Below are 14,190 nucleotides of genomic sequence, written 5' to 3' on the forward strand. Positions count from 1 at the left end.
ACACGGGAGGATCTTGTCAATGATTTCAAGGCAGCTGGGACCATAGTCACCAAGAAAACAATTGGTAACACACTATGCCGTGAAGGACTGAAATCCTGCAGCGCCCGCAAGGTCCCCCTGCTCAAGAAAGCACATATACAGACCCATCTGAAGTTTGCCAATGAACATTTGAATGATTCAGAGGAGAACTGGGTGAAAGTGTTGTGGTCAGATGAGACCAAAATCGAGCTCTTTGGCATCAACTCAACTCGCCGTGTTTGGAGGAGGAGGAATGCTGCCTATGACCCCATGAACACCATCCCCACCGTCAAACATGGAGGTGGAAACATTATGCTTTGGGGGTGTTTTTCTGCTATGGGGACAGGACAACTTCACCGCATCAAAGGGACGATGGACGGGGCCATGTACCGTCAAATCTTGGGTGAGAACCTCCTTCCCTCAGCAAGGGCATTGAAAATGGGTCGTGGATGGGTATTCCAACATGACAATGACCCAAAACACACGGCCAAGGCAACAAAGGAGTGGCTCAAGAAGAAGCACATTAAGGTCCTGGAGTGGCATAGCCAGTCTCCAGACCTTAATCCCATATAAAATCTGTGGAGGGAGCTGAAGGTTCGAGTTGCCAAACGTCAGCCTCGAAACCTTAATGACTTGGAGAAGATCTACAAAGAGGAGTGGGGCAAAATCCCTCCTGAGATGTGTGCAAACCTGGTGGCCAACTACAAGAAACGTCTGACCTCTGTGATTGCAACAAGGGTTTTGCCACCAAGTACTATGTCATGTTTTGCAGAGGGGTCAAATACTTATTTCCCTCATTAAAATGCAAATCAATTTATAACATTTTTGACATAATAATAATAATAATATGCCATTTAGCAGACGCTTTTATCCAAAGCGACTTACAGTCATGCGTGCATACATTTTTTGTGTATGGGTGGTCCCGGGGATCGAACCCACTACCTTGGCGTTACAAGCGCCGTGCTCTACCAGCTGAGCTACAGAGGACCACTGCATTTTTTTTTTCTGGATTTTTTTGTTGTTATTCTGTCTCTCACTGTTCAAATAAACCTACCATTAAAATTATAGACTGATCATTTCTTTGTCAGTGGGAAAACGTACAAAATTAGCAGGGGATCAAATACTTTTTTCCCTCACTGTATCTATCTCTCTCTCTTCCTCCCTCTCTCTCTCTCTCTCTCTCTCTCTCTCGCTCTCTCTCTCTCTCTCTCTCTCTCTCTCTCTCTCTCTCTCTCTCTCTCTCTCTTCCTCCCTCTCTCTCTCTCTCTTCCTCCATCTCTCTCTCTTCCTTCCCTTCCTCTCCCTCTCTCGTCCCCCCTCTCTCTTCCTCTCCTTCCCTCTCGCTCTATGTCAGCAGCAGATTCAGACATGCCAGTGGGTAGAGGTCAGATAGTGTGGATGTGGGCATCAATCCACTCTTTTCCGCTTTGTGGGTTCTAGTTTGCTCACAATACAATGGTGACGAGGAGACCATTTCTGAACCAGCTTGGAGGAGCTTTTTTGAATGTGCGTGTCAGCAGATCTAATTTCTTCCAGAATCCAAAAACAAAATGCTAAAGCCATCTAAAACCATAAATCCCTATTTTACGTTCGCACAGGATGTCTATAGCAACCCTATTTTATGGCATTCCAGAATGACCTGATTTAAGGAGAATCTAACTAAATCTTTCTACAGAAGTTAGTGGAACCCTTAAATACCCCAAAGGGTGGTTTCCATGGATACTGAGAGTTGCTGAGAGTAGAAACTGATGTTCGGGAGTTCTGACCCAAAGAAATTAGGAAGCTCTCTCTCACAACATCACAACTATCCTTGACTCTCGGTCTCTGACTTTCTGAAGGGTAATATTCTGCTGTTATAGATCTGTCAGTTTACAGTCCCTGTTATTTACAGGACCCAGTATGTCCGTCCATATAGCTCACTTATGGCATGCTTATCTGGCCCTACAGCAGAAAGATCTGAAGTGAACCATTTCATTTAGACCATTCACAAACTAGCATGAAGAGAGTTTGATCTAGAACATACAATTCTACATCAAACTCCATTCACCATTCACAAACACACTTTATCGTACAGCCACAGGAGATTGGTGGCACCTTAACTGGGGAGAACGGGCTCGTGGTAATGACTGGAACAGAATGGATGGAACGGTATCAAATTCATCAAACACATGGTTTCCAGGGGTTTGATGCCATTCCTGTCACGGTTCAGACAGACGACAAGAGGACCACAATTGCGTCACACCAGAAAGTTTATTTAAACTTAAGGGGAAAGGGATGTAGGGAGTGAGTGAAGGCTCCAGGGGTTATCCCGTCCGATGTGCTGGGTCTGTGCCTCCCCCCAGTGGCAGCGATGCGTCCGATGACGCCGGTGGTTGGTGGTCCAGAAGTCCTGGGGGGGGGGGGGAGGAAACACAGACACAACGGGGCGGATGAAAACAGGCAGAAGTACAGTTCAAGGGAAATCCAAATACGTTGTAGCAAGGCAGAAGGCTGGTCAGAGTTACCGGGGTCGAAGAGTAGTCAGGAGTCGTAATGGCAGGAAGCAGGTCTGGTTCTCCTGGGGCAGAAGAGTATCCAGGAATCAGGCAGGTCCGGGGTCACAAAACAGGGGTGAGCCAAAGCGCGAGCACACAGGTTCCGGGTGTGAGCTTTGCAGACGATCTGACAAAGGAGAGCTGAAAGACAGGGCTATAAATACTGGGAGAGGTTAGTGGGTAATGCAGCGCAGCTGGCAGAGTAATTAGAGCCGAGCAGAGCAGGGACAGGTGGAGCTAGTTAGGCTGAGTAGAGAGAGAGTGGTGAGCAGAGTGGAAACAACTTAAGGTGGTAACCCAGTGGAGTGAGAGGGCTCATGACAATTCCATTTACTCAGTTCCAGACATTATTATGAGTCGTCCTCCCCTCAGCAGCATCCTGTGTCGTACAGTATGTGAATGTGTATGCTTTTCTCTTGGTTGTGCCCCGATGGCCGCTGAGGGGTTAAAAACTCCACGGAAGAGTTCATGGAAACCCTTGACTGAGTGTACTTACAGAGAATATATAATTTTCAGCTTGGCTTGCCTTTCAGCTCTGAGCTTTCTTTGCTTTGTAAGCAGGGCTGGTCCATGCTTGGTTTACCAGAGATAGTCAGAGTAGGGTTCATATCAGCTCCTCCAGCCCATTCCCAGGGATTACACACTGTGGCAGGGAGTTACAGTGGGTGTGGAGCATGACTCTGAGACTTTGCATGTGTGTGTGTGTGTGCATTTGAGTGTGTGTTTGTGTGTGTGTGTGTGTGTGTGTGTGTGTGTGTGTGTGTGTGTGTGTGTGTGTGTGTGCGTGTGTGTGTATAGACACTATGGGCTATATTCAATAACATTTGGTGACTGGATTTTCAAGATGTCATTTAAGTTCATACACACACTCAACAAAATGTTTAAAGATTGAAACAAAAAGAACCACTACTGCATTAACTCAAACATTTTATTTTTTTGCTATACAGGAACAATGTTATTCTAGATTATTATGTAAATGTGGTTACTGTGTTTGATTAAATGGGGTTCTGTGTCAAGGAGTTTGTGTGGTTCAAAAGTAGAACAGCGATATTGCAGGCTGTGGAAAGTGCTTTCACTGGAGTTTGGGTGTACGAGTGTGTACTTGATGCTCCACTGAGTCTGTTCTCTAGCAATTGTAGTGCTACAGCTCCCTTCCTGCTCCTCTGTCAGCCTATGTCTCAGCAGGTGATGATATATGTCTAATAAGCTTTGGGTTTCAGTGTAGCATGACGCTCACCTTAATCCTCCTCCTCCCCCTCCGCCCCTGCTGTCCCGGTCCTGCCCTTCTCCATCAGGCTTACACCCTGGAAAAATATTGGCTTTTTATTAGAGGGAGAGTGATCCCTTTCTCAGGAGTACCCCACCATCCACCTCCGATTCTTTAGGCTCTCTGTGCAATGAGAGAGAGAGACAGAGAGAGACAGAGAGAGACAGAGAGAGAGAGAGAGAGAGAGAGAGAGAGAGAGAGAGAGAGAGAGAGAGAGAGAGAGAGAGAGAGAGAGAGAGAGAGAGAGAGAGAGAGAGAGAGAGAGAGAGAGAGAGAGAGAGAGAGAGAGAGAGAGAGAGAGAGAGAGAGAGAGAGAGAGAGAGAGAGAGAGAGAGAGAGAGAGAGAGAGAGAGAGAGAGAGAGAGAGAGAGAGAGAGAGAGAGAGAGAGAGAGAGAGAGAGAGAGAGAGAGAGAGAGAGAGAGAGAGAGAGAGAGAGAGAGAGAGAGAGAGAGAGAGAGAGAGAGAGAGAGATTTCACACTTGGTCCCTTTCAGCCAATTTTTATGAACTCAGTGTGGTTTGCTTAATTTTTGGTGCATTGTGAACACTCCAAAGGAACTCAGACAGTGGAGGCTGCTGAGGGGAGAACGGAGCAAATTGAATGTGTTTCATTTATTTGTTACCATTCCACCTATTCCGCTCCAGCCATTACCACGAGCCTGTCCTCCCCAATTAAGGTGCCACCAACCTCCTGTGAACTCAGACCCCTCAAAAGAGCCCCCAAAGCGAACCGAACTGAGACCATCTCGAGAGGTGGTCTGAGTTCAGTTCGCTTGAATTCTATGGTCCGGTTCCCTTTTTTAGGGCAATGTGAACATAGAGCTCCCCAAGTTCACTTGTCATTATTCCCGCAACCACACACTAGAATACTGCAACACCGTTTCCCCTGCCATAACCCCTCACACTAGACTACTGCAACACCGTTTCTCCTGCCATAACCCCTCACACTAGACTACTGCAACACCGTTTCCCCTGCCATAACCCCTCACACTAGACTACTGCAACACCGTTTCCCCTGCCATAACCCCTCACACTAGACTACCGCAACACCATTTCCCCTGCCATAACCCCTCACACTAGACTACTGCAACACCATTTCCCCTGCAATTTTCAATTAGAGCATTATTTAATCTGGTTAATTATTTAATTCTGTTACCAATAATATTTACATGTTAATAGTATCTTCTGATTACAATTAGTGTGTCTCATATCTTAACTAAATGCAATCTAGCAGTCCGATAACACATTCTGAGTGAATGGCTTGTCCTGCACTTTGTAAAAACCCAGAGTGCATTGAGTGAATGTTGGAAAAATATATTGGTTCCTTTCTAAACATAGCAATGTGAATGCAAAGAGGACTCGGTCCTCAAAATGGGTGAAATTATAATTTTTTACTCCAAAGAGAACTGAGATCGATTCTTTTTTGAAGAGGACTATTTGTGAAAACACCCTGAGAGAGAGAGAGAGAGAGAGAGAGAGAGAGAGAGAGAGAGAGAGAGAGAGAGAGAGAGAGAGAAAAAAAAAAAAAAAGAGAAAAAAAAAAAAAGAGAGAGAGAGAGAGAGAGAAGAGAGAGAGAAAAAAAGAGAGAGAGAGAGAGAGAGAGAGAGAGAGAGAGAGAGAGAGAGAGAGAGAGAGAGAGACAGAGACAGAGACAGAGAGAGAGAGAGAGACAGAGACAGAGACAGAGACAGAGACAGAGACAGAGACAGAGACAGAGACAGAGACAGAGAGAGATTTCACACTTGGTCCCTTTCAGCCAATTTTTATGAACTCAGTGCGGTTCGCTTAATTTTTGAGGAGTCGGTCCACAAAATGGGTGAAATTATAATGTTTTACTCCAAAGAGAACTGAGATCGATTCTTTTTTGAAGAGGACTATTTGTGAAAACACCCTGAGAGAGAGAGAGAGAGAGAGAGAGAGAGAGAGAGAGAGAGAGAGAGAGAGAGAGAGAGAGAGAGAGAGAGAGAGAGAGAGAGAGAGAGAGAGAGAGAGAGAGAGAGAGAGAGAGTTTGAAATAATCTTTATTGGGTCTGGGAGCCCACCACACAAATACTCATACAAAACCGTAGTTACACATCAATTAAAAACACAACTCCAATTCCTCCTCCACAGTAACAAAACACAACAGCCTCTGAATACCCCATATACTCATAAAAAGATCAATATTGTTGACAAGTTTATAATAGGCAAACTCAACCCTTAGTCTCGCTGCCAACATTCCCTCCAGCATTCCCACCACATCCACAGACCCCTGTCCCCGAATACTGTTCTTTCGGGTCTTCCATATCGCTAATTTTGCTGCCCCTAACACAAAATTAAGCAACACAACTACACCTTTTTGGCTAAGCCTATACTTTGGCCCAAATATTTACAGTTGAGAAGAGAAAACCTCTCCCAACGTTGAGAACCAATTTGTGATCAGGTCAATCATCCCGACCAACCTGGGACACTGTAAAAACAGATGTGCCAGAGTTTCAGGCTCAGCACAGAATGGACACAGTAGGATCCAGGTGTACCAGATGCATGTTGGTGGCTATGGCTCCATGTATTATCCTCCATTGGAGGTCAGCTGTCCTCTTATCAATAGGCAGTTTGTATAATGATCGCCAACAGCCTTTTGGGGAGGCACCTGGACCAAGCACACCCGCCCACCTCATCGATTTTACCCCTTCCAGGGAAGAGGCGTGGGACACCTTTACACATATTCTGTACATGGCCTTCTTTCCCACCTCCTTGAACTCCCCCAGCTCCGGGGTATCAAAGGAAAGCAGCATCCCCACGTCCTCCTCGAATGCCCCCGCCGCAGCACTAACAATCAGTGCAGGGAACACATAATCCAGACCCTCCTTCCACCGATCAGAATTGGAAGTGTCAGTCACATACTGCAGATTAAGTACTGGCAAGGAGTCACAGACCTCAGCGACGACCTTCCTCAGTAGGCGAGACGATCTGATCCCCGCTCTTTCTCCCAGCTCCTCCAACGACCTATTCCTGTTCCGCATCAGATGACCCAGCTTAGTACACCCCACGCCTAACAGGCATGAACGTAGGCTAGCTGAACCCAGAACACGGGACTGGATGGCAGTGTTATGGAAAAGAGGCTCTTCAAAAAGCCACATCCCTGATGGCGTGCAGGCCTTACGGGACTTGACCAGAACTCTCCAAGCCTGCATAACAGACTCATAAAATGGAGTCAGGCCAGGCAACTCACCCCCCTCCAGCTTTAAGAGGAAAAGGTGCTTGTCTAAGCCCAAACAGCCCGCTCTCCTCATCAATGTGTAGGCTGTGTCAACCCAGCTAGAACCGTCACTGTACAACAGTCTCTGTGCTGCTTGAAGCCAGAAAGCCATGATCCTGGAAGAAATGTCCACCAGGCCTTGCCCACCCTCGTGCAGTGGCAAGTACAGGGCTGAAGCTTTAATCCAATGTTGTCCAGACCAGAAGAATTTGACAAGGGTCCTCTGAAGCTCTTGTATCAGACCCTTTGGTGGCTGTAAAATCATTAGTCTGTGCCACAGGGTAGAGGCAGCAAGATTATTAGCTACCAGTACCCTTCCCCTATAAGACAGCTGGGGCAGCACCCATTTCCATCTTGACAGTCTGGCACACACTTTCTCCACTACACCCTCCCAGTTCTTTTTCTGAAAGACATCGGAGCCTAGAAAAACCCCCAAAGTCTTCATCCCATCTCTGCCCCACTGAAGCCCCCCTGGTAACCGTGGAGCGGACCCCATCTGAAGCTGGCCTGCCCACAGCGCTTCACTCTTTCCCCAATTGACTCTAGCTGAGGAGGCCCCCTCATACACCTTTAAAGCGTCTGAGAGAACCTTAACATCCTCACCCCCCTGTAATAAAAACTGTCACGTCATCTGCATACGCAGACAGTGCTATCGTGGGACCCTTCATTACACCTGGCACAGAGAAACCAGTAAGCTTCGCTCTTAAAAAACAAAGCATTGGTTCAATCGCCAGACTGTATAACTGCCCTGAAATTGGGCATCCCTGCCTGATGCCCCTTTGGACAGGGATGGGACAACTCAAACCACCCCCCACCTTCACCATACACGAGGCCCCAGCATACAGTAAATTCATCCAAGACAAAAAAACATCCCCAAACCCAAAGGCTTTCATTGTTTTAAACAAGTACTGGTGGTCCACACGATCAAAAGCCTTCTCCTGATCCAAAGAAAGTAAACCCACATTTACATCAGACAGTTTACAAATGTCTAAAACATCTCTTATTAGAAACAAGTTGTCAACAATAGAGCGATCAGGTACACAGTAGGACTGGTCCTTGTGGACCAACAATCCCAGATACTCTTTCAACCTGTTTGAGAGACATTTAGAAACAATTGTATATTTTGCACACAGCAAAGCAACAGGTCTCCAATTTTTTATGAGAGCCAAATCCCCCTTTTTTGGCAATAGTGAAAGTACCGCACGTTGACAAGATACAGGAAGAGATCCCTCATGAAAAGATTCACACACCACTTCATAAAAATCCTCCCCAATAGACCCCCAAAAGTGCTTATAAAACTCAGATGGTAAACCATCAATGCCATGGGCTCGGCATGTTGAGAGCTGCATAACTGCTGTGGACAGCTCTAGCAGTGTAATGTCAGAGTCCAATGCGACTCTTTGCTCAGGTCCCAATTGAGGAAGACCGTGTAACAACTGTTCAGTACACAGAGAGTCACAATCCTCCGCCTTATAGAGGGCAGAATAGAAATCCACGGCATATTGACGCATTTCACTGTCATCCGTGGTCACCTTCCCATCAGGGAGACGAAGGCAGACCATCTGTTTACGTTGCAATGTCGACTGTCCTAGGTTTTTTTTTAAAGCACTAGGTGCATCCATATCCTTGAGGGAAGCGAAACGAGACCTAATCAAGGCACCCTTCACTCTTTCATGCAGAAACGACCTCAATTCATGTTTCTTGTCCTGTAAGTTCATGACTAGTCCGGGGTCATTCTGAGTGAGCAACTTCAATTCAATAGATTTAATGTCCTGTTCAAGGGCCCTGATAGTCTCTTTAACTTCAATTCGAGACAGAGCAGTATACTGTTGACAAAATAATCGTATTTGGGCCTTCCCAACCTCCCACCATTGTCTCAAGGACTCAAAATTCCCTTTTGTAACCCTCAATTTTTCCCAAAACAACAAAAACCTTTCACAAAACATGACATCATGTAACAGTTTAACATTAAAATACCAATAAGATGATGACCTTCGTGGACAGGACAAGTGAATATCAACAGTGACAATATGGTGATCAGAGAAACCAACAGGAATAATGTCACACCTTCCAACCCTACTACAGTATTGCTCAGATACATACAACCTGTCTAACCTTGCTGCACTGACATGACCTTCATTAATTTTTAGCCATGTGTACTGCCTAACTTTTGCATTCCTTACTCTCCACACATCAGAAAGCTCAAACTCAGTTAATAGACCAGACAGACAAATTGCTGACCACAGGTGAGGTTCTTCAGCGGTGCGATCAACAGTAAAATCCACTGTACAGTTCCAGTCCCCCCCTAAAACCATACACCCCTCTTGGTCACACTGTCTTAAGATTTCCTTTATTTTATCAAAACCAACAATACGCTCTGTACCCTCATTAGGAGCATAAACATTAAAAAAAACTTTAAAAAACATAACATCCAGCTTGACCAATAAAACCCGACCCTTGACAATCTCTGTTGTAGATACCACAGTCACCCCTAAGCCTGAAGAAAACAAGATTGCCACCCCAGCACTGAAATTAGTACCATGACTGAGTATATGCTGCCCCTCCCACCACATACCCCAGTCAACCTCATTTTCCTCATCACTATGTGTCTCCTGTAGGAAAACTACATTAAGCCTTTTCTGTTTTATTACTTCTAATACCCAAGCCCTCTTATTCCTGTCCCTTCCTCCATTAATATTGAGAGAACCTACCCTTAGTACCTCCATATAGAAAAGAAAAAGGAAAAGCAGAAGAAACCACAGAGAAACCAGACAAAGAGCATAGAACACCCTATGAGGCATAATCATCATCATTATTTAAATTTTCTCTTAACCTGACCACGTTTCCCACCACCTTTTGCTGCTGCAACAGCAGTAACATATTTCCTCAAGCGAAACCGCTTCTTCTCACTCAACTGGTCTAACCCCACCGTCTTCTGTAACATCACAGCTGACCTCACAAACTTATCAACATCAAAATAATCTGCCAATTTGACAGATTTCCCAAAAGTCTGATCCAGAAACCCATTTACCTCCTCTAGATCGTAAATTGAGTCCTCACCAGCTGATATCGTATCAAGAGAGATATCCATATCCTTCTCCTGATCCTCCTCAACTGAGGCCACAGACCACTGACTCCCCTCTACTACATCCCTTTCAACACTCCCCACTTGCACCCCATCACCCGTACCTGGCATCTCCTCCACTACCTGGGAGACTAGCCCCACCTGAACCCCATTACTCGTAGTGGGCATCTCCTCCACTACCTGGGAGACTAGCCCCACCTGGACCCCATTACTCGTAGTGGGCATCTCCTCCACTACCTGGGAACCTAGCTCCACATGAACCCCCCCCTGTACCCCAGCACTCATAGTGGGCATCTCCTCCACTACCTGGGAGATTAGCTCCACATGAACCCTCTCCTGTAACCCATTACTTGTAGTGGGCATCTCCTCCACTACCTGGGAGATTAGCTCCACATGTACCCCCTCCTGTACCACAGCACTCGTACTGGGCACCTCCTCACCAGTCTGAGGAAATGGCCCTTCAGATCCATCCTTACCTTCTACAACAATTTTTTTCTGCTGCATAACATTTCCCTCTGGTACAAGTTGCACCTCTGTGCCCTCAACACGGACAACTTTTTCCTCAGCAACAGATGCGTGTGGCTGCTCTACCACTGTCAGCCCACCTCTTCCTACATCAGTGGGCCCAGGCGTTACGAGGACCACCTGCGCCCCTCCCTCTGCCTTCTCCCTTTTCGGGCAAGCATGTCGCTTATGACCAACATCCCCACACTCAAAACACAGTTGACTACCCGTACTAGCATAAGCCATATACAGTCTATTGTCATACTTGACTTTAAACGATAACTCCAAAGTCTGCTCCGGTGAGTCCAAAAACATAAACACCTGTCGCCGAAACGACATAACCTGTTTCAACGCCGGGTGTTTGCAACCCAATGGGACAACCTTAATTGAACTTGCAAACTTCCCAAAGCGCAATAACTCGCGCTCCAATAGCTCATTTGGAATGAACGGCGGTACATTTGAAATCGTTACCCTTGTTGACGGAGAAAAAAGCGGCGTAACTTGAATAAACATTCCTTTAAGAAGTACGCCATGCTCAACCATACGATCAACAAGGCGCTCTTCTTTAAGAAATACCACCACCGCTTTATTCATCCGTGACGCATAAGCAACATTCTCATATCCTACCTTCTCTCCTACGGCGACCAGAACCTCCTCCACCGTGACAGTAGCTTCAGTAACACACCTAAAGCCGTGCCGAAGTGACAGGGACGGCGTCCCCATTCGGGCCGCCATCCCCACCAAAATCAGGGTAATTTCGACACGAAAAACAATATACTTAATTCTACCACAACAAGAAAATAGAAATAATAACCTTAATCATGCATAGAAGAAAAAAGGATATCACCAAGAAAAGGAAAACCCAGGATATCTAACTCTACACAACACTCGCACTTAGCACTCACTCAAACAATTCCCAGCATGCACCAAACACTCCCAGCATGCAGAGAGAGAGAGAGAGAGAGAGAGAGAGAGAGAGAGAGAGAGAGAGAGAGAGAGAGAGAGAGAGAGAGAGAGAGAGAGAGAGAGAGAGAGAGAGAGAGAGAGAGAGAGAGAGAGAGAGAGAGAGAGAGAGAGAGAGAGAGAGAGAGAAGTTCCAAGGGGTGCATGTTTTGGTTGATGATGATGAGTTGATTATTTGAATTATTTGAATGATGATGATGAGTTGATTATTTGAATCAGCTGTGTAGTGCTAGGGCAAAAACCAAAAGGACTGTGTTTGGGAAACGCTGCTACAGTTGAAGTTGGAAGTTTACATCCACTTAGGTTCGAGTCATTAAAACTCGTTTTTCAACCACTCACTCTTGTTAACAAACTATAGTTTTGGCAAGTCGGTTAGGACATCTACTTTGTGCATGACACAAGTAATTTTCCCAACAATTGTTTACAGACAGATTATTTCACTTATAATTCACTGTATCACAATTCCAGTGGGTCAGAAGTTTACATACACTAAGTTGACTAAACAGCTTGGAAAATTCCAGAAAATTATGTCATGGCTTTAGAAGCTTCTGATAGGCTAATTAACATCATTTGAGTCAATTGGAGGTGTACCTGTGGATGTATCTCAAGGCCTACCTTCAAACTCAGTGCCTCTTTGCTTGACATCATGGGAAAATCTAAAGAAATCAGCCAAGACCTCAGAAAAACAGTTGTAGACCTCCACATGTCTGGTTCATCATTGGGAGCAATTTCCAAACGCCTGAAGGTACCACGTTCATCTGTACAAACAATAGTAAGCAAGTATAAACACCATGGGACCACGCAGCCGTCATACCGCTCAGGAAGGAGACGCATTCTGTCTCCTAGAGATGAAAGTGTTTTGGTGCGAAAAGTGCAAATCAATCCCAGAACAACAGCAAAGGACCTTGTGAAGATGCTGGAGGAAACAGGTACAAAAGTATCTATATCCACAGTAAAACGAGTCCTATATCGACATAACCTGAAAGGCCGCTCAGCAAGGAAGAAGCCACTGCTCCAAAACCGCCATAAAAAAGCCAGACTACGGTTTGCAACTGCACATGGGGACAAAGATCGTACTTTTTGGAGAAATGTCCTCTGGTCTGATGAAACAAAAATTGAACTGTTTGGCCATAATGACCATCGTTATGCTTGGAGGAAAAAGAGGGTCGCTTGCAAGCCGAAGAACACCATCCCAACACCATCCCAACCGTGAAGCATGGGGTGGCAGCATCATGCTGTGGGGGACTGGTGCACTTCACAAAATAGATGGCATCATGAGGAAGGAAAATTATGTGGATATATTGAAGCAACATCTCAAGACATCAGTCAGGAAGTTAATGCTTGGACGCAAATGGGTCTTCCAAATGGACAATGACCCCAAGCATACTTACAAAGTTGTGGCAAAATGGCTTAAGGACAACAAAGTCAAGGTATTGGAGTGGCCATCACAAAGCCCTGACCTCAATTCTATAGAAAATGTGTGGGCAGAACTGAAAAAGCGTGTGTGAGCAAGGAGGCCTACAAACCTGGCTGAGTTACACCATTTCTGTCAGGAGGAATGGGCCAAAATTCACCCAACTTATTGTGGGAAGCTTGTGGAAGGCTACTTGAAATGTTTGACCCAAGTTAAACAATGTAAAGGCAATGCTACCAAATACTAATTGAGTGTATGTAAACTTCTGACCCACTGGGAATGTGATGAAAGAAATAAAAGCTGAAATAAATAATTCTCTCTACTATTATTCTGACATTTCACATTCTTAAAATAAAGTGGTGATCTTAACTGACCTAAGACAGGGAATTTTGAAAAACTGAGTTTAAATGTATTTGGCTAAGGTGCATGTAAACTTCCGACTTCTACTGTATGTGGCTGCTATGAAATTGAACTGTGTTTGCGTGTGATCAGGGGTGTAGTCATTCCGCCAATTCTGTTGAAAGAAAAGTTTCTTACTAGGATCTTTACTAGGATTAAATGTCAGGAATTGTGAAAAACTGAGTTTAAATGTATTTGGCTAAGGTGTATGTTAACTTTCTACTTCAACTGTAAATGCAGTTAATATGCTAGCTGTGTACTGAGAAACGACAGTATACAAGCTTCAAATACTTTTGTAATAAAAATACATCAGTGCCATATCTAAGACATCAGTGCCATATCAAAGAAATCAGTGCCATATCAAAGACATCAGTGCCATATCAAAGACATAAGTTCCATATCAAAGACATCAGAACCATATCAAAGACATCAGTGCCATATCAAAGCCATCAGTGCCATATCAAAGACATAAGTTCCATATCAAAGACATCAGAACCATATCAAAGACATCAGTGCCATATCAAAGACATCAGTGCCATATCAAAGACATCAGTGCCATATCAAATACATCAGTGCCATATCAAAGACATCAGTTCCATATCAAAGACATCAGAACCATATCAAAGACATCAGTGCCATATCAAAGACATCAGTGCCATATCAAAGACATCAGTGCCATATCATGTGAGGGATATTTGTATTTGTATTTATTATGGATCCCCATTAGCTGCTGCCAAGGCAGCAGCTACTCTTCCTGGGGTCAAGCA

The 14,190-nt window shown here is 45.1% G+C and overlaps 1 protein-coding gene across 3 annotated transcripts in view; it reads left to right on the top strand.

Annotated features, from left to right (window-relative positions):
• LOC121573843 (netrin receptor UNC5C-like) overlaps positions 1-14,190 on the top strand; it is a 230,145-nt gene that overhangs the window by 144,196 nt on the left and 71,759 nt on the right. The gene's annotated exons all lie outside the window — the stretch shown is intronic.

The sequence above is a fragment of the Coregonus clupeaformis genome, chromosome 9 (genome assembly GCF_020615455.1).
Source record: "Coregonus clupeaformis isolate EN_2021a chromosome 9, ASM2061545v1, whole genome shotgun sequence".
NCBI classification, from domain to species: Eukaryota; Metazoa; Chordata; class Actinopteri; order Salmoniformes; family Salmonidae; genus Coregonus; species Coregonus clupeaformis.